This window comes from Marmota flaviventris, chromosome 15 (genome assembly GCF_047511675.1).
Source record: "Marmota flaviventris isolate mMarFla1 chromosome 15, mMarFla1.hap1, whole genome shotgun sequence".
NCBI lineage: Eukaryota > Metazoa > Chordata > Mammalia > Rodentia > Sciuridae > Marmota > Marmota flaviventris.
This window is the reverse complement of record NC_092512.1, coordinates 11,200,624-11,219,324: the sequence shown is the minus strand read 5'-3', so window position 1 is coordinate 11,219,324 and position 18,701 is coordinate 11,200,624. Positions and strand designations below refer to the sequence as shown.

The window sequence follows — 18,701 nt, the reverse complement described above, 5'->3', positions numbered from 1 at the left end:
CGGAAATGATGCTTTCTCTCTTTCTCTGGATGTTGTGATAAAGATGCAGAGCTCCAACGTTGTAGCCAATCTCACTATCCAGAGAGACCACCAAACCAGGACAGACCCAAAGAATCCCAAGCAAACAGAGCCAGGGCTCCGAGAACTGAAGCTAAGTCTGAATCCTACTGTGCCCATCCCACTCCACTTGTCCCCCATTCTTCTCCCCACTCTGTACTCCAATTGACCTGAGGAACCAAGGTGAGGGCTCCCCAACCCTCTGGCTTGAGCAGGGAGCCCACAGGAGATGGGAGGGAGGATAAGCATCCACTCTTCTGCCCCAGAGCCTCTCTGGAGGTTAGTGCAAACTTGTCCCCAACCCGGGTCCCAGGTCTAGCCAGGCCCCTCCACCAAGTCCTCGCTGTCTCCAGGTTCTAAGAACCATTCCCTCCCTGACCCTCAAAACTGGTGTGACACAGGAGCCCCCAGCGGTGTCACTCCGGATGATACTCCAGCCCTGGAGCTTCCCTACACCTGCCCACACCTTCACAAAGATCCCTGTGGAGCCAACAAGCACATGAGAAGCTGCTCGGAGGCATGAGTCGCTAGGGAAATGCAAATCCCACCAGAGTGACACACTGTTTTACACCCACGAGGTCAGCCACCATCAAGAAAATGGCAAACAACAAGTCTCAGCAAGGATGTGGAAAATCTGGAAGCCTCGCATATCGCTGATGGGAACGTAAAATGGTTCAGCTACTTTAGAAACGTTTGGCAGTTCATCAGAAAGTAAATATAGTGATCAGATGACCCGACAATTCTCCCCCAGGTATATGCCCCAAAGAATAGAAAACACGTATTCAAATAAATATTTGTAAATGAAGGCTCATAGCAGATAGTAGGCAGAGAGAACCCAAATGTCCACCAACTGGAGAATGGATCAACGTAGGCTCTACGCACACAGTGGAATTTTTCAGCTATAAAAGGAATGAAGCTCTGATACCTGCCACGCCACGGGTGAACACCCATGTTAAGCACTGTGCTTAAACATGCTAAGTGAAAGCCAGACCCCAAATCTTACATATGTATGAAACACCCAGAATAGGTCAATCCATAGGGCAGAAAGCAGAATGGTGGTTAGCAGGGGCTGGGAGTGCAGTGACTAGGGGGGCTGCTTACTGGACATGGGGTTCCATCTTGGGGTGATGAAAACAACTTAGAACTCTACAAGAGATGAGAGTTGCAAAACATTGTGAATGTACTCCATGCCACTGAATTACATACTTCCACATGGCTCACTTTATGTCAATTTTACCTCAAGATTTTAAAAAATCCACCCATGAAGTTCTCCTTGAATTATCCTAGTCATGAGTGCTATGTGTTTCCTATTGGAATGACTGACCCCCTCCACACACCGGCAGACCTGCAATGGTGTGAGTCAGTGCACCTCCTCGTTGTTCCCTGAAAGCCAGTCTTACTCCTCGCAGCTGGAAGTTCCTAATCGACATGGCCACTTTACCATCTACCCTCTGGGCAACCTCAGACAAGTGTCTCAGCTTCTCTGAATCTTAGTTTCCACATCTTTTAAAATAAAGCTAATAAAACCAACTTCATTAGGTTGGTTTAGGATTACTGTGACAGCAACATAGGAGAAATTATAGAGTGCATTTAGAACACTAGCTGGAGCTCAAAAGGTCACTTCATCCAATCCTTTTAACACCAGTTATGACTCCCTTGGTGGCAATAGTGATATCCACCTGGTAGAACTGGTATCAGGCTCACATGGGGAACATGCAGTGTGGCAGGTAAACAGGAAGACTCTGTCACCAGATTGCCATAGTCCAGACTTTAGCTCTGTCTCTTAGCTGTGTGTCCTCCAAAAATTCCTTCTCTGAGATTTACGAAATAGGAATAATTATAAGTAAGGATTAAGCTTCAAGCACCAGCATAGTTCTTGGTGCACAGCAAGAGCACAAATATAGGGCCTGTAACTGGTGCAAAAGAGAGTTCAAGTTTGTTTGGTCTTCTGCCTCCGTCTTCCTCCCCTCCTACCAACAATCACACTTAGAGTGTTCTGCATACACCAATTGCATAATAAATGCAATCATAGTGTCATGTCTCTAGGCGTGACAAACTATGGCCCTGGTCACAAATGTCATCTGCCAGGAGTTTTGCTTCTCCAAACCAAACATCCTTATTCCTCAACCAAGCTACATGTGACAGGGTTTCAACGCCCACTCACTACCTGGGGAGTAGACTGATAGCTGTTCCCCAAAATTGTTTCCTCATCTTCCTGGGCATGCAGCCAGGTGACATTTCCCAGACTCCTTCGCAACTGGGTGTGACCATGTGTCAGACTTCTAGCCAGGAATGAGGGTGGGCTCAAAGGCCCACACTTTTGAGAAGTGAGTGTGCCTTCACCAGCTCTGTCTCCCTCTGCCTGTGGATGTAGAAAGTGACAAAGTGCTGGGTGGAGTAGGATCACCAACAATGGAAGAGGCCCAGGTCTGAGTGTGACCGCTGGCAGTCACCCATGAATTAGAAATACCCATTTTAGAATTTCACATGAGTAAAAAAAGAAACATCTCTCATGTGTGAGCCATCAAATGTGTGGGGACTATTTGTTACTGCAGCTATTTCCACTGTATTCTAACTAAGACACCATCCTCATCTCCATATGAAATTTCTATTGAGCTGAATTATTTCATGAATTCACCCCCCAAAATCTAAAACTGAATACTACTACATCACAGATCCTGTGCTAGATCCTGTGTATTTTGAGTAAAATTAGAACAGTATCTGCCCTTAGGAAGCCGCAAAATAGTAAGAGACGGGCATAAACAAAACATCAGAACGTGACGGCTGTCTGGAGAAAGGCCTTCACAGGGCTGAGGGAGGGCACAGCCGAGGGAGGAGCTTCTGCTGGGGACCAGTCAGTGGGAATGGCTCCCAGGAGGGGGGTACCCCAGCTCAGGAGAAGGGGGTCCTCAGTAGACCCAGGTCGCAGGCACTGAAGGCAGGGCCCAGCCTGAAGCCGAGAGAAGGGTGAGGGAAATGGAGTACCAGCTGCAGGGGAGAGGAGGGCGGGAAGGGGACAGGAGCATGAGAGGAAGCTGGGGAGGAACAGGGAGCCAGACCTGGGCAGGCACCTGTGATGGTCCAGCAGCATGTAACTGTGCCTCATAGAAAACCCAGTGAGACCTGAAGTAGAACCTTCCAGCCACGCCTGCTTCCTAGTTCCTTGATACAAAGGTGGGTCTGGAGGAGCTGACGCCCCAGCAGGTCTAGCTCCTGCTTGCTGGCCTGTGCTCCTCTTACGCAGGTGCCCTCCGTTCCTCTGCTCTTCTCTGCTGCTACTCCTAAATTCCCTCTAGACTCACTCCACTGACCTTTGAAACAGGCATGTCCCCGGGGATCTCTGTCCCTCCTCCTTCCCCTGTGTCCACAACACTCTCTCCCAGGAGGCAGCCTCTTGCAGGGGATTCACACCAGCACCAAAGCAGGGTTGGCGGCTGACAGTCCTCACAACAAATCCCAAAAGGTGGCCTGGAGCCCAGGAAAGAGCAAGAGGCTTGTAGTCACAGGTGCCAGGTTTGAATCCCAGCTGCCACCTGTTCACCGTGGGACCCTGAGCAAGCCAGGAGGCAGGCTAAAGCCCCGTCACTTCACGGCTGCTTTTACTTTCTTCATAAGGAATAATATCGACAGTTGGAAACAACTGTGTCCCTCTGCCAAACCTCCCACACCTCACAGATGAGGAAACTGAGGTCCTCAGAGGTTGAGGAAGCAGCTGCAGTCATAGCTGATGGCAAAGTCAGGCCTCCAACCACATCTGGGATGTACACCAGCCTTTGACAGAGCTCTATGGCCCCAACTGGCTCAGGGCAGATTGCAAACATTATTATGCTCTATACCACATGCTGGAAAAATATGAATTAAATTAAAAATGCAAATAAAAGCATCTTTAGCCTATTATTAGCTATTAGCTATACAAAGGTAAATACAACTAAAATGTCCAGGGCTAGATAAATTTTTTAAAAATGTGCACTCTCAGAATTGTTCTTAGAAATATAGACTGGTAAACTTTTCTGAGGGCCATTTAATGGTAAATATCAAACTTAAAAATGTGCCTACCCTTTGACCTGCAATTCCACCCCTAAGCATTTGTCCAAAGTGAATATTTAGACATGTAAGAAAATGCAGAGGCTGGGGTTATGGCTCAGTGGTACGATCCTCAGCACCACATAAAAATAATTAATAAATAAATAATAAAGTTATTGTGTCCAACTACAAAAATTAAATTAAAAAAAAGAAAATGCAAAACTTAGAAACAAACTACATGTCCATTAAAAAAGGGTGGTTAAACAAATTATGGTATCTTCATGGCCATTAAAAATGGCCACACGCATCTATATTTAGTCGCATTGAAAGGGTGCCCCAATGTATTAAGAGAAAAAGTAAGATTATTCAAAAGAATGTGTAAGATGATAGCACTGTTTGCAGAAACAATGTATCTCTCCATTTATCTGCATAGACAGACAAGAGTGGTCTCAGTGGCTGGGTAAATATAATGACCACTGTCAAAGAGTTCCTGCTCTTTTCTGAATTTTATCATAAGCACACATTATACTTATATTTGGAGAAAAAAAAGAAACAGTGCAGGAAGTAGATTGCCTAGGCTAGGGGGTGGCTATTGAAATGGGGGTGACTGCTAATGAGTATGGATGGGGTTTCTTTTTGAGGTGACAAGAATGTTCTAAAATTAACTATAGTGAGGGCTACACAACTCTGTGGGTACACTAAAGCCATGGAACTCTGTAATTTAAATGGGTGAATTATATACTATGTGAATTATATGTTAATAAAGCTGTTATCAAAAATTGAATTTAAAGATTAATTAAAAAAAAAAAGAGAGAGATTGTAGCCAGTGGTGCATACCTGGAATTCCAGCAATTCAGGAGGCTGAGGCAGGAGGATCGCAAGCTCAAGGCCTGCCTCAGCAACTTAGTGAGGCCCCCAAGCAACTTAGTGAGACCCTGTCTCAAAATAAAAAATAAAAAGGACTGGAGATGTGATTTAGTGGTTAAACACTCCTGGGTTCAATCCTCAATACCAAAGGGGAAAAAAAAGGAGAGACAGAGACAGACAGAGAGAGAACACTGTAAAAGATCCTAAGGTTTAAAAAAAAAAAAAAATCAATTAGTGTGAGCTGGCTGGGAAGTGGGAGAGCTGCTGTGTTCTCATGTGGCTAGCAGCTGTGCATCCTCTGGTTTATGCGGCCAAACAGCCAACCAGAAGTTCTGGAGATGCTGTCCACATCAGTCAGGATCTCCGGCCGTGAGGACCCACCATTCCCAGCCTGTCAGTCCAGCAGCCGAGTGCCCCTCTCTCCTGTCACAGCTCCCCACATGCCTCTGCCATATGGCCGAGCCTAGGAGAGCCCTCCACACTGCAAGGGCCCTTGAGCAGGGCTGGCTCAGACCCCATGCCTCTCTGTTTTTGCTCTTCCTTCAAAGCCGAGGGGCCACCCTGTAGCTTGTGGTTTTTAACAATTTAATCTTCCCAGTGACATGCTGGGATCAGAACCCATAGTGGCTGGGACCAATGCCCTTTTCAGCAGGTGATGAAAGGGACCAGGTGCATCCATTCCTTCACAAAAGCACTTCCTGCACACCTAGCAGGGGGCAGGCACAGGGCCAATCCTGTGCTTACAGGAGTGGGCAAAGCAAGGTTAGCCTTGTGGAGCTCAGGAGTTGGCAGGGGAAGAGGCAGGCAATGGCACATCAGCATGACAGGTGTGTTGACAAGGTCCAAATTCTATCTCAGGAGTCAGGAAACAGGCTGAGCATCCACATGGCACACACTCAGAACAGCTACCATCACGTCAGGCACTGCGATAAGCACTAAAGACACGGGAGAAGACACAATCTGCCATCCAGGAGGAGCTCAGTCTAGCAGACTTGATGCATAGCATCGCCAGAGCCTACCCGTCACCCAGGGGTGGTCCAGAGACACTGGCCCAGCTTGATGAAGGTTTGGGGGAATTGAAGGAGGGGAAGGAATTCACAAATTCAGTATTCCATCACCCCTACTGCCTCCAGCGCTTCCACCTTGGCCTTTTGCCTGAAGGACTGGAGCAACCTTCCAAACTACCTTCCTACTTCCACTCTTTCTACCCTGCACCCATCCTCTACACAGCTGATAGTGGGATCCTGATTAAAAAACAAGTCAGTCAAGATCATAGTACTCCTTTGCTTTTTCATTCAGAGTAAAATCTAAAGTCCTCAAAAAAATCTAAGGCCAGATGTGGTGGTGCACACCTATAATACCAGTCATGGGAAGCTGAGACAGGAGGATTGCAAGCTCAAGGCCAACCTCGGCAACTTAGGAAGGCCCTAAGCAATTTAGCAAGATCCTGTCTCAAAATAAAAAAAAAAATAAAAAGGATTGGGGATGTGGCTCAGTGGTTAAGCATCCCTACGTCCAATCTCTGATACCAAAAAAATTCCCCAAAAGGTAATGTTCTCAACCCCAGGCCATCACCCTCTCCCCTCATCCAGAACTGTCATCACACATTATACCCCAGCCACACTAGCCTCCTTGAGGTTCCTTTAATGCAACTTTCCATACATGGCTACCCCAGAACACCTGCACTAACAAGACCCTCTGTCTGGGTCACATTTTGTCCTCAATTATCTATGTGTTCACTCCCTCAGTTCACTCTGCTCAAACATCTGCTCTAGGAGAGCTTCCATGAACACCCCATTTGCCAGTGTACATCCCCCAGCCTCAGCATCCTCATCTTCCTTAGCAAATTTTTCTACAGAAGCTTCTTTCATCATCTCATATGCCAGCCATTTGCTAGACATGTAAGAAAATGTTTGAGTCTGTTTCTCACCACCAGAATGAGAAATCCTTGAGGATAGGTACTTTTTTCTGTTATGATCATAATAGTTGCCCATCTCTTGGAATAATACTGGTATGCAACAGAAACTCAAATGAATACCTATGTGTGGAATAAACACTGAAGTTCTGAGCTGGGAGGAGGTGTGGGTAGGCATCCCTGGGTAGCAGAGAGCAGAGCAGGAGTGGGTTGGGAAGGGGCACTTCAGCTGACCAGGGCAAAGGGAAAGGGCTGCTCTGCTCAGGAGCTATTTTTAAGATGCAGAGGAGTTCTGCTTTTCTTCTTTTTACTCGCTTTTCTGTGACATTTTCAGTAACTGGAAGGCAACAGGGACTTTAGAGTTCCCTTTCTAATGAGTTATTGAGGCCTCTGGAAGCCCTAGCTTCTCCCCATCCTCCAGGGACCCAGGCCCTCTTCATATTGACAATGCATTATTCCCATCAAGTGCCGCCTGTCCAATTCCAACACGCTCTTTCTGCCCCTGATAATGAGGCTTCGCAAGCACTGATAAGCACCTGTCTAGAGCCCAGTGTCTGGACAGGGCAAAGTGGACAACAGCCACTTCTACTCAGGGCCTCTCTGGTGCCTCATACTCATCCTGTGAGATCTCATTTCAAGTTCCAGTGGATATTAGCAGCACAGGTGACTGGAACTGAGCTCCAGAGAAAGGAAGCTGCCCAAAGACACCCTTAAGAGAGACCCAGATTCCCACCTGGACCGCAGCATGGCCAGGCTCGCCTTCTTTCTACCACACCATGTTGCCCTAAGACACAAAGGACTCACATTGTTACTTTCCCATCCTTTAGAAGGCTCACAGAGCAATGTTTCCTTCAGTGCCCATCTCACCCTCTAGACTGGGAGCGTTGACATCCAACATCCCGCTCCTAGAACACAGCCAAGGAAGTCCTCAATAAATGCCCTGGAGATGTGTCAAGAAGACAGAACTGGAAGGTCTGTTCACACCAGTACTGGCTGAATGGTGCCCCAAGCCTGGCTACAGTCAGACATGTATACATGGGATCATCTTCTTGGCCAGAGTTTAGACGAGAGGCCAAGTCATTATCATCACAATCATCACTGTCCTTGCTGCCATATGAGTTTCCTAGGTCCACCATCAAATTCTAGAGCCTAGAATTCCAAAACCAAAACTTTAGCAGGGGCAAGCTCTCTGATGCTTTGTGGGGACACTCCCTGCTTGCCTCTTTCTGGTTTGTGGATGCCAGCAATCCAGACATTAGATGCGTCACTCCACCCACATGGCCATCTCCTCAAGTGTACCAACTTCCCCTTTTATCAGGACACCACTGACCCCACGTTCATTTTATTTCTGTTGGAGAAATTTTATTTCTAAACAAGGACACAATCTGACACAATTTGGGGAATGGGGCCTTCAAGACGTATTTTGGAGAAGACATGACTCAACCCCTAAGCAGTCACCATCCCCAGGACAGCTAACGTTTCCACTGCCCGACTCCGTGTGCCAGGAGCCATACTATGGCTCTCTGGGCATCAACTCATCCAGCTCTCACCACAGCCCTAAAAGCAGAAGTCTTAATTCTCTCCATCTGATGGGTAACAAAACTGAGGCTCAGAGAGTCCTGTAACTTGCCCAAGGTCAGTTAATAGCAAATAAAAGGCCAAGTGGACTCACACAAGTCCAGGAGCCAAACTCCTGGCCAATCACCTACACCACCAAAGTGTTGCTCCTGAAGACGTGATCATTTTGCAGACTCAAATCCTGGGTCTACACGATTACCATCTGCAGACACTCCACACGGTTTCCTTCTTCAAACTGCAAGTTTAAAATACCATTGCTGAATCAACTTACCCCAACCAACTCTCAACTTGTTCCAGGATGGGAAAACCCCACCCATTCATGTTATGCCATTAAGACTCTTCCAGAAAAATGAATTTTAAAGAGTAACGCATGTCTACTTTACTAATTCATAAGGCCCTGCTCATGCAAACTCCTGAATTCACGATCCTCTATAAACACTGCCCGCACAGCCTGCACCCTGCTTCGAATGATACAACCCAGAACCCAGGCAACCTAACCTGCCCAGTAGGTGGCTCCGGATTGCCCAGGAAGTTGCAGGATGGCCAGCGGGAAGAGCGCTGGGCTTGGAGTCAGGAAGCCCGGGAGCCGCATCTTGTCTTTTCTTTCCTCCTCCACGTGAACTAACCTCAGTGCCAGGGCCCAACTCCTCCTTGTCCTTATGGACAGTTTGAAAGAGTTTTTCAAATGTAGCAAAAATCAGATTTTCCAACCCTAAGCTAAAGAGGAATAAAGGAATAATTCATCAAAGATGAATTAAGCATCTTAACCAGAGGGTCAACACTTGGCTAAGTGGATATTAAGGACTCACCAAGATGAATAAGCCTGCAGGGGAGAAAGAAACCGTGTGACAGAGAGAGGAGGGAGGGAGGGAGGCAGAAATAGGTACTTTGACCATCTCTCCGCAAGGTGGTCCATGCCCATTTCCCAGCCTGAGAACAGAGTTCAGCAGTTAGGTGACTTGTCTGAGAGAGTAAGTAGAGGGCCAGGGCTGACCTCGGGGGAGTGACTGGGAAGGCCAGGGGCTTTCCTCCTCACCTGCCCACCCTGGGCATGGAGAAGGAGATGGAAGCTTGTTCAGCTGGAAGGTGAGCCCACCTGAAGTTTTAAGAAGCTTCTTCTAGCCCTGGCTTAGAAGGTGGACTGAGGGGAGGGCAGTGAGTTGGGAAAGGGCTAGATGATCTGGGGAAACCACACAGAAGTCTGCCTGAGGAGTGGACAGAAGAGGCTGAGCTAGAGAGGCTGGGGTAGAGTTCCTCACACTGGTTTGGTTTGGAGAAAAGAGCAACAAAGAAAGACGATGACTGACAGGCATGAAGAAAGTTCTCTCTTCCAGAGGCTCAGATCTAAGACAGAAGGACACCAGGAAAACCCTGTCCACTTCCTGTTCCCCATATATAGGAACCAAAGAGCTGCAGTTGTGGGAGGGAAAGACAAGAAAGAAGAGGACACAAACTTGGTTCTTCCTCATCCCACTTCCACTGAGGCAGGAACAGCACTCTAGGGGAGGCAGAGACTGATTAGGGCCAGGGGGCCTAGAAGGCCACAGTCTGGTGAGACACAGACCTCAGGCAGCCTTAATTACAAGCCAAAAAGCCTGGTGTCCTGGCTCTCCCTCCTCCTCATGCCATCATCCATCAATCTCCAGACCAGCAATCCTGATTTCCCTCTCTACCTTCCCTCCTCGACTCCCCTCCACAGAGTATTAGTCAGATTTTGTCACTAGAACAAAATACCTGACATAGGCTACTTATGAAGAAAAAGAGGTTCGTTAAGCTCACAGTTTTGGAGGTTCATGGGCATGGAGCCTGCATCAGCTCAGTTCTGGTGAGGGCCTCATGGCAGATGGTAGCCAGCAATATTGGGAGGGCATACCAGAGCAAGCAGGCACATCTTGTGTCAGGAAGCAGCAAGAACTGGGTGGGACAGGCTTTGCTCCCTTTACAACAACCCTTTTGGGAGAACTTAAGAGATTCCGGAACTGCCTTCCTGCAGCACACCCCCAAGGGACTAAACAAAAATCTCAACAGCCCCCGCTCTTTATGGTTCCACCACTATCCAATAGTGTCACCGTGGGGACCAATCTCCAGAACATGAGTCTTGGGGGGACAAATGACACTACATCCAAACCCGAGCAGAGTGCAATCTGCAAATACCCCACACCTCCACCCCGCTGCTGCTCTATTTTAGGTCTGAGGAAGTAACTGTCCAAGGAGAGGAAACTTGCTTAAGGCTATTACGGGAAGGTCTATAAACGACCTGCTGTTTGCTTTTCTAGATCAGGAGCTCTGTGATAGTGACGGACAGGAAATCACAGGGAGACTGTATTCCAGAGAAACCCCCAATGCTGTTTTATTTCAGCCAGGAGTTTGAGCTTTCTCCTTGAAAACCTTTTCCTAGATCCCAGCAAATAAGCAGCACATTCCTACCACAAGGACTTCAGCAGAGCTCTTCTCAGTCTTGGGCAGCCTTCCCCACTGCTGCCTACAGAACTCCTGCCCTGGGTGCCCCAACATTCCCTCACCACATGACTGGGATGACTCCCCACTCCCTGAACACCCAGGGCTGCTCTCCTGTGGAGCGGGCGGGCTGACATCCATCCAACAGTTACAGTTATCCAACGGTTACTTTTCTCTTCTGCTCAACTGCAAGGTATTCAAGTGCATGGACTTTGATTTTTTTCATCTCCCAATCCTAAGTGCTTGGCACACAGCAAGACATGCAGGAAGTTTGTGCAGTGAAAACTCTTTAAACTGAATTAGCTCTTCCGTGCTTCTTCTCCCTATTGATCACGCAAATGGGAGCGCTGATCTCATTTTGGAGCACACTGACTTTTGTTTGATACCAATTACATGCCAGGCCCTTGCTAAGCTGCTTTTCTTATATATTATTTTATTTGACACCTTTAAAGAAAAGTGAGATGTTTTCACTATTTACAGAAGAGCAAATTGGAGCTCAGGGTGGTTAAGAGAAAAGCTCATGACAGAGACTACCAAAGCCACCCAAGGAATTGGGGCATGAAATTCACGTTCAAGTCTTCAGAGCCGATACTGCATCATGGTCAAGAGTGTGGATATTGAATTCAGACCACCTTGCTTAAAATCTTGTCACTTAGTAGCCATCTTGGTTTCCTGGCATTTCAAACAGGGCTAAACACCACACCTATTTGATGGGTTTTGGTGGGCACTGCATGAGTTCACAGAGGGAAACTGCTCAGGGCGGTGCCTGACACGTACGGATGCACAGTAAATATTAGCTGTCATTATTGACCGCAAGGCCCGCCGTTTTCCCATGGTGTTTTGATGAATGTTTTCCATCCACCAAATCTCCTTTGGCAAGAAAGAGTAAGCTGACCAAAGGACAGTCCACCAGAGAGAGCATGAGAACTGCTGTCTAGAGGAGCAGCTCAGGGAACAGCAGGTCAAAGATCATGAAGACTATGACTGCGTAATTCCCCATGCAACAGCTCTCAGCAGCAGCTCAGCCCTCATTGGTGTGATGCTGGAGCAATTCACAGGGGAAAGAACATCACAGGAGCCAGAAGCCAACTCAGCTCCCCAGTGCCCAGCTACTGGCCCATACACCAGAGAACAGCCCCTTTGCTAGAGAACTCCAAACGCTTGCAGCTATTCCCTGAAAACCCAGGCCCTGCAGAGGGAATCTCCAAAGCAAGATGCTCACCTGAAGATATCTCATCCCAGTGGCCATGCAGACAAGACCCATTTCCCTCTGAGGGTCCCGTGTTCCACACCCTCATGGCAAATTGGCTGGGAGGATGAGTTGGGATAGAACTATCATCCCCTTTGGGCAGATGAGGAAATGAGATGCAAAGAGGATGCAGGGCTGCAACTCAAGGTCACACAACAAGTCACTGTCGTCCCTAGGCTGGAACTTAGAACTTCTGAGTCTCAATTCGGTGCCATTTTTCATTACCTTATTATATCCTTTGTATCAGTATCTGTCTTCTTGGACTACATAAATTTCCTTCCCTCCATCCGTCAGAAACATTTCTTGCCTCTCTCCTGGCACAACGCTAGACACGGGGCTTCAGAGATGAACAGGCTCACCCTGGCCCCTTGTAGCTGAAGCAGCCTCCTCTAGCAGCGGGCACAGGCACGCTCAGGAAGCTCTTCTGCCTGAGTCCCGTCCTCTTCTTGCCAGTGTTCTCATATATATCCTGATTCTTTTCCCAAAATGGCAATTCTTACATTTTTATGAATGTTCTTTCTCTTCCTGTCTCTAAAAGAAGGCTGAATGGATTAAGCTGTCTGGCTCCAACTTGGTGCCTCTTGGAAGGAAAGGGAAATTAAGACCTCTTTACAAAGCCAGGACCCACAGGGGTCAAAGTCTTCTCTGAAAAGAGACCCAAACTGTTCCGCCCATCAGTCCAGAGAAATGGCAAGAAAGCTGGGCTCTGCCTTGGGGTTTGAGAGCAGAAAAAAAGGCTCAGAGTTAACAGTGAAACCCCAAGGTGTGGGTGTGGAGCCCCTCAAACAGTGAGGACCCAGGAAACCCTCAGGGCCTCTGCTGAAGCACAAAACTGCTCAGCAAAGACAACTCTGCTTCCCAGGGTAGGTAGGGCGCTCATGGGCACAGAGCACCATGAAAGCCCCGAACCACAGAAGACACCACGAATGGGAGATGTGAGCCCCCCTAGAATGAACACAACGGGACAATCTGGAAGTGAACGTCAGTATGTTTAAAACAAAGACAAAAGTCTGGAACAGAAACCAAGAAAGATCACCCAAGGACTAAAGGCTGGGCTAGTCTAAAAGAGAACCAAACAGAATTTCTAGAAGTAGAATGGACAGGTATTAAAACTTAAAACTCAACAAAGGAAAACCCAACAACATGGCCAAGCAACCTACACCCGACTCAGCCCCTGCTCAGTGCCTGCTCTTTGCCGGGCACTGTCCCGGGCACAGGGGCATGAAGGAATAATCTAGAGTCTCAGCCCCCATCCCGTAGCACCCTTCAAGGTACCTATCTCACAGGAGAGGCCACCAATGAGCAAACATGTTTCCCTGCAAGATCAGAATCACAACGGTACCAAGTGACATTATCCTCGTGTAGGATCTTCCTACGTCGTCTCAGGTAAGATGACATGGACAGTGCAGAGGAAAAGAAAAGGCGGGGTCAGCAGTGGAGCCCAGAATCTTCTGGTTCCCTGAAGCCTTCCTGTTTCCATGCAGTTCATGGAACTCAGGGGAGAAGAAGTATCAAGGACTGGTTGAGTCCTCTGAGTACATTTCTACTCCTAAGGAGAATTAAAACTACAAGGAAATAGGTCCACGGCATTGTCACATGCCAGTGGTTTTATGAAGACAGAATCCCTGACCAAAAAATCACCATCAGCTTCGAAGAGGGAAGTAGGAGCATCCCCCAGAACCCCAGGCAGGCGTGTCCTGGTACCCTCCTTCCTGTTCTGCCCACGGCCCATCCCTGCAGCCTGCTTCTACAGAACTCCCTCCTGCCACAGCTTGGGGAAGTACTGACAGGCACTCTTCCTTATCCCAAACCAGACTCCAGCTGGGGCCCTGCAGCACCAGGCGCGCTGGCTGCTCTTCTGTTTTTCTAACTCCATGCACCTTTGCGCTTCCTGAGTTAGGGTGGTGGAGGAAGAGGAAACGCCAGAAATACTACAAGAGGGGCTTGGTTTGTGGCATTTCCAGGGGATGGGAGCTGGAGGGGCTGGCAGGGGAACCCCAGGCAGTAAAGAACCTTGTCTCTCTGCAAGCCAGTGTGTTGGAGGCCACCAGAGCCAATGTGGCTCTTCAAAGCGCTTAAAGTCTCCGGAAACCATTTCCTAGGAGCATCAGGGACAGAAGCCCATTTTCTCTAAATAACTGAGACTTTAGAAATCTGGTCTTAATTACCCCTCTGCAGCAACATGGCTATACAAAGCACCATAGCTGCTCCCTCACCCTCAGAGTACAGGACGGCCCTACCAAGCGCCTCCAGCAGGCCAGGCTCTCAGTTATTTTCCCCCTAAGGATTTATTCAGATCTGTCTCATGGAACTACACGCTCGCTCATCTCTCTTGTGGCCAGTAGCCTGTTTGGGAACAGGGCTGGCTTAGGTTAGGACAACCTAACTATGATTTTGGAACCAAGAGTTTAGCTGTACAAAAGACACACCGTGCCAGGAAACGAACCACCAGCAGACTTTAAATGAGGGACCACCCTGCTACCCTCCCCATCCCTCCTGGGAGAGGATGTGAGAGCAGGTGAGCTGGTAGAAGATTTGCATCACTGATAAATTCAATTCACCCTTCAGCCAGAATGAGACAAGACAGTGTCCCCAGTGAAAGTGAACAACTGGGCCTGCTCCTGAAGAATGCCCAGGGCAGTGAATCCTCAACTCCAACGCCACGTGGAAAGCCTGGCACAGAGAGCTCTGGCAGAACCCACTGGGTCAGGAGCCTCTCCCTAGAGGCCCTACAGCACCCTCCTTTACCAGCCCCCAAGATGGCCACATCCTAATCCCCAAGCCCTGTGAACATGTTCCATTACCTGGAATTAAGTTTGCTAATCAGTTAACCTTAAAATAGAGTGAGCTGCCTAGTTTACACAGGTGGTCCAATGCCATCACTTAGAGGGTCCTTAAACGCAAGGGGAGAATCAAGAGACAGTAGCGTGAGAGGGACTAAGAGCAAGAGTGCTGGCTTTGGGAACAAGCCAAAGCATGTAGAAGGCCCGAGAAGCTAGAAGAGACTGGGAACGGGTTCTCCCTGGGCTTACAGAAGGAGCTGCCCGGCCAACACCTTGGTTTTAGACCAGTGAGGACTATTTCAGACTACAAGATAGTACATCTTACATGGCCTCTGTACTTGGCAGGGGTAGGAGGTCTTCCCGCAGTGATCTGGCACCACCTCCAACTTACCTTGTGCCTTTCTCATGGCTCCCTTACACTAGGGCCACATGAGTTCCCTTACCACCTGGAGCACCTGCAGCTCTTCCCGGCAAAGAAGACTTTGCACATTCTGATCCCTCTGCCTGGAGTGCCTCCCCTCCCAGCAGCCTCTCTACCCCTAGTTTCTGCTCCACTTTCCAACTGCAAACCAGCCTTTTTTTCCCCTGGCAAACTTAGAACCTATATTGTATCCCTATCCTCCACTTTGGTGTTTGGTCTGTTGCCTTAATAATAAATATCAGCACAACCTTTAATTTCTTGGAAGTTATCTATTTTTTCCCAGTTCTTTATCTCCTCCAATGGAATGCAAGGATGGGTGGAGCCAGATCTACCTTGTTCATCACTGTATCATCAGGACTTCACCCAAGGTGTAGCAGGAAGCAGGTGCTCCACACAGAGTAGCTGAATTGATTAAATGAAAAAGTGTGCGGCTGACATGGAAAGATGAAACTGGAAATAGGCGGCTTTGAAAACAGGGTCCTTATTCATCTTTGCACAACTGGCATCTAGTACAGTGGAGCCACTTAGCAAATGTTTACGGGGTGCATGAAAGAATGATTCAATTCCAGACAAATCTGAGAAGCACTGTCCTTTCTGGGCAAGGCTCCCAAAGGGTTTTCCTCTCCTCCTTCGGGACTCCTTAGAGGTAAGAAGTGCAGGATACAAAGCAAGTGCTCCATAAGTGCTGTCACTGTCCCCACTGCTTATGTGGACATTATTTGTACATCCCCTAGAAAAGATCTCTGGAGCCCATGCCAGATACAGCAATGGAGAGACAAATGAGAAGAAATGGAAAGAAAAGTGAGATGGACACAGGAGGGTCCCGTCAAACAGCTGAAAACTGGGGAGGGGAAGTGCAGGAACAACAGTGTTCCAGGTAACCTGGATTCCCTTCTTTCCAGGAGACTGCGCCACCTGGGTGCATGTGGAGCAGCCAGCTGGGAGGTGTGTCCCCATGAGGGAGGGCTCCATTTGAATGCACATATTCATCTTTGGGCCTGCAAGGCTCACACTAATTTTGAAAATCTGGCTCACTGTGGCTGGTGAGGACTGGGGAGGTGTAGAGAATTTCAATTTCCTTCACCAAATGGCAAGCTTGCGAAAAAGTCCTTTCTTTCCGACATTATCACATACTAAAAATGAAAAACCAGCCATTCAGAGCTCTCATAAGGAGAAAAATAGGTGGGCTGGTTAGACCACAAGAAACAGGGGGGCTGAAAATCAAGTCAACTGATCATCACATGGTACATAATGTGCTAAGACACTGCCCTTTTTTGGACTTGAGGGGTTTCCATTTTTCACGAAAGAATGGGTTGGTGAAAAGTAATTCCCTACATAAAAAGCCACCCATTTCAGATTTCAAATCCATTTGGTAGCTTAACAGTAAGGTTAAGTAATGTGTTTAACTCCCCATCTCAAAATATGTAGTTTGAGATGACTGCCTATCTCAAAAATAGCAGCAATAAGACAGAACAGAGAAGTCACTCAAGTGGAGAAGGCTATAATGCAAGAAGACAAGTTCGCAGGTCCGTTTCATGGCTGGCAGACCTTAATCTGACATTGTCACAGGAGCAGTGGCCTGAGAGTTGAAAGACTTGTAAATTATTCCTGGCCATAAGAACCTTGGGCAAGTCAGATTTCCTCTCTGGACCTCATCCAGGTAACAAAAAGGAGTGAGAACAGTTATTCTCTAAGGTTCTTTTCTTTCTAAAGCGTTGGTTGAGTGACCAAAAGATATGCATCTTCTTAGTAGCTCTCTAACTGCGAAACAGAAAAAATCTTGGACTGAAGGTTTCAACAGAGGTAAGACTAGCCTAAAAACTGAATTCTGTGGTTCACAGTCCCAAAGCATTACTCAGCAATCCATGCCCCACTGTCATCCCTGAATCAATTAGGCCAAGACAACCTGACCGAATAGATGGAGAAACAAGTGGGAGAAAGTTCCTGGTCTTTTTGATTTGTACAGGTAAGGCTGAGGTCAAGGTTGGCTAGTCATCTCCCTGCACTAGTGGAAAAATAAATTGTTAAAGGAAACAGCTTTAGGAATGCCCAAGATGAACTCATGGGATGAATTAAATCGCAGAAAACCGGACACCAGCGAGTTTCTTTTTTCTTTTAAACTTCTTGTTGCTCTCAGAAAACGCAGCAGGTCCCAACATGATACAAGCGGAAAACACAAGCCACTTTCCTGGTCTTTCCATGAGCCAACACCGAGCCCCTGGTGGCAAATTTGCCCCCTTACTTGTCTCTTTTGCTTTAAGCAAGTGGCCTGGGGCCTGCCTGGCAGCGCCAAATCCAGGCAGGGCCGGGGGTCGGGGGCCGGGGCCGCGGGCGGCGGGGAACTTTCCTCAGCCGCGCCAGACAGACAATGCCGCGGCCGGCGCCCGCGCCTCGGCGCTAGGAGAGGGCCCCGCCGGCGCTGTCCCGGCCTCCAGCGGGAGGGGGCCGCTGCGCCACCAGGGCGGCCCCCGCCCCCACTCGGCGCCTCTGCAGAGCAGGGGCCGCCAGGCGCGCGCTGCCCGGCCGCGCTCGGAGCTGGGGCGCGGAGCCCCCTGGGCGGCCTCGCCCGGCCCGGCAGAGCCCCGCGCGCGCCCCGCACGCTCCCCAGACCTGGGGCCGGCGTCCTGCCCGTGGAGAGGGGCACCCCACCCGGAAAGGCGCCGGGAGCCCGCCCGGGGCCCCGTCCCGCACCTCTCCGCGCGGAGGGCCGGGCGGGGGGCGCCAGCCCCCGAGGACGACCCCGCCCGGCCCGGCGCCCCGCAACTCACCGGGACCGGGCGGGCCGCTGGGCATTATTCCATCGCGGGCTCGGCGCCGGCTCCCGGTGGCGGCGCAGACGCCCGCGCCCCGGCACCCCTGGGCCCCGCGGCGGCGGCTCTCGGGTCGGAAACCGGACTGCGGCCGGGAACCGCCGGCTGGCTGGAGGCGCGGGCCGGTGCCCGAGCGCAGAGTGCCGGCCCGCGGCGGCGGCGGCGAGGCCAGGCGAGGCGCGGGAGCCGAGCGCGGCGCAGGAAGGGGCGGGCGACCATGTGCCGGGGGGAGGAGGCCGGCGACGCGAGCTGCTCGCACGATCCCGCTCGGCGCGGAGGGCGCGGGTTTCAGGAAATCCAAACACTTCGACAGGAAATCGGAATCCTGACTAAGCATTCCCGGCCCGGCCGCCGCTCCGCGCCGGGGGCTCCCGCCGCGCTTAACCCTTGGCCGGCCGGCACACTGGCGGGGGCGCGGCGCGCTGGACACCCGCAGGCACAGGCCGGTTTCGGACTTCAGCTGGGGCCTGGCGTCCTGGTCGTGGGCCCACACCCCCGCCGGCTGCCTCCTCCTCCAGGGGTGGGAAGGGTGGGATTTATT

General features: G+C 49.6%; 1 protein-coding gene across 5 annotated transcripts in view; it reads right to left on the bottom strand.

The window, feature by feature from the left end:
- Asap1 (ArfGAP with SH3 domain, ankyrin repeat and PH domain 1) overlaps positions 1-18,337 on the bottom strand; it is a 332,543-nt gene extending 314,206 nt beyond the window's left edge. For 3 of the 5 annotated variants that reach the window (XM_027950249.2, XM_027950256.2, XM_027950272.2), the window contains exon 1: positions 18,119-18,336. The gene's annotated coding sequence lies outside the window, so the exon portion shown is untranslated. Of the gene's footprint in view, positions 1-10,219; positions 10,235-18,118 lie in introns of those variants that run through there. The other 2 variants (XM_027950264.2, XM_071602116.1) reach the window with 2 other exon arrangements.
- Between the last annotated feature and the right edge of the window lie 364 nt (positions 18,338-18,701).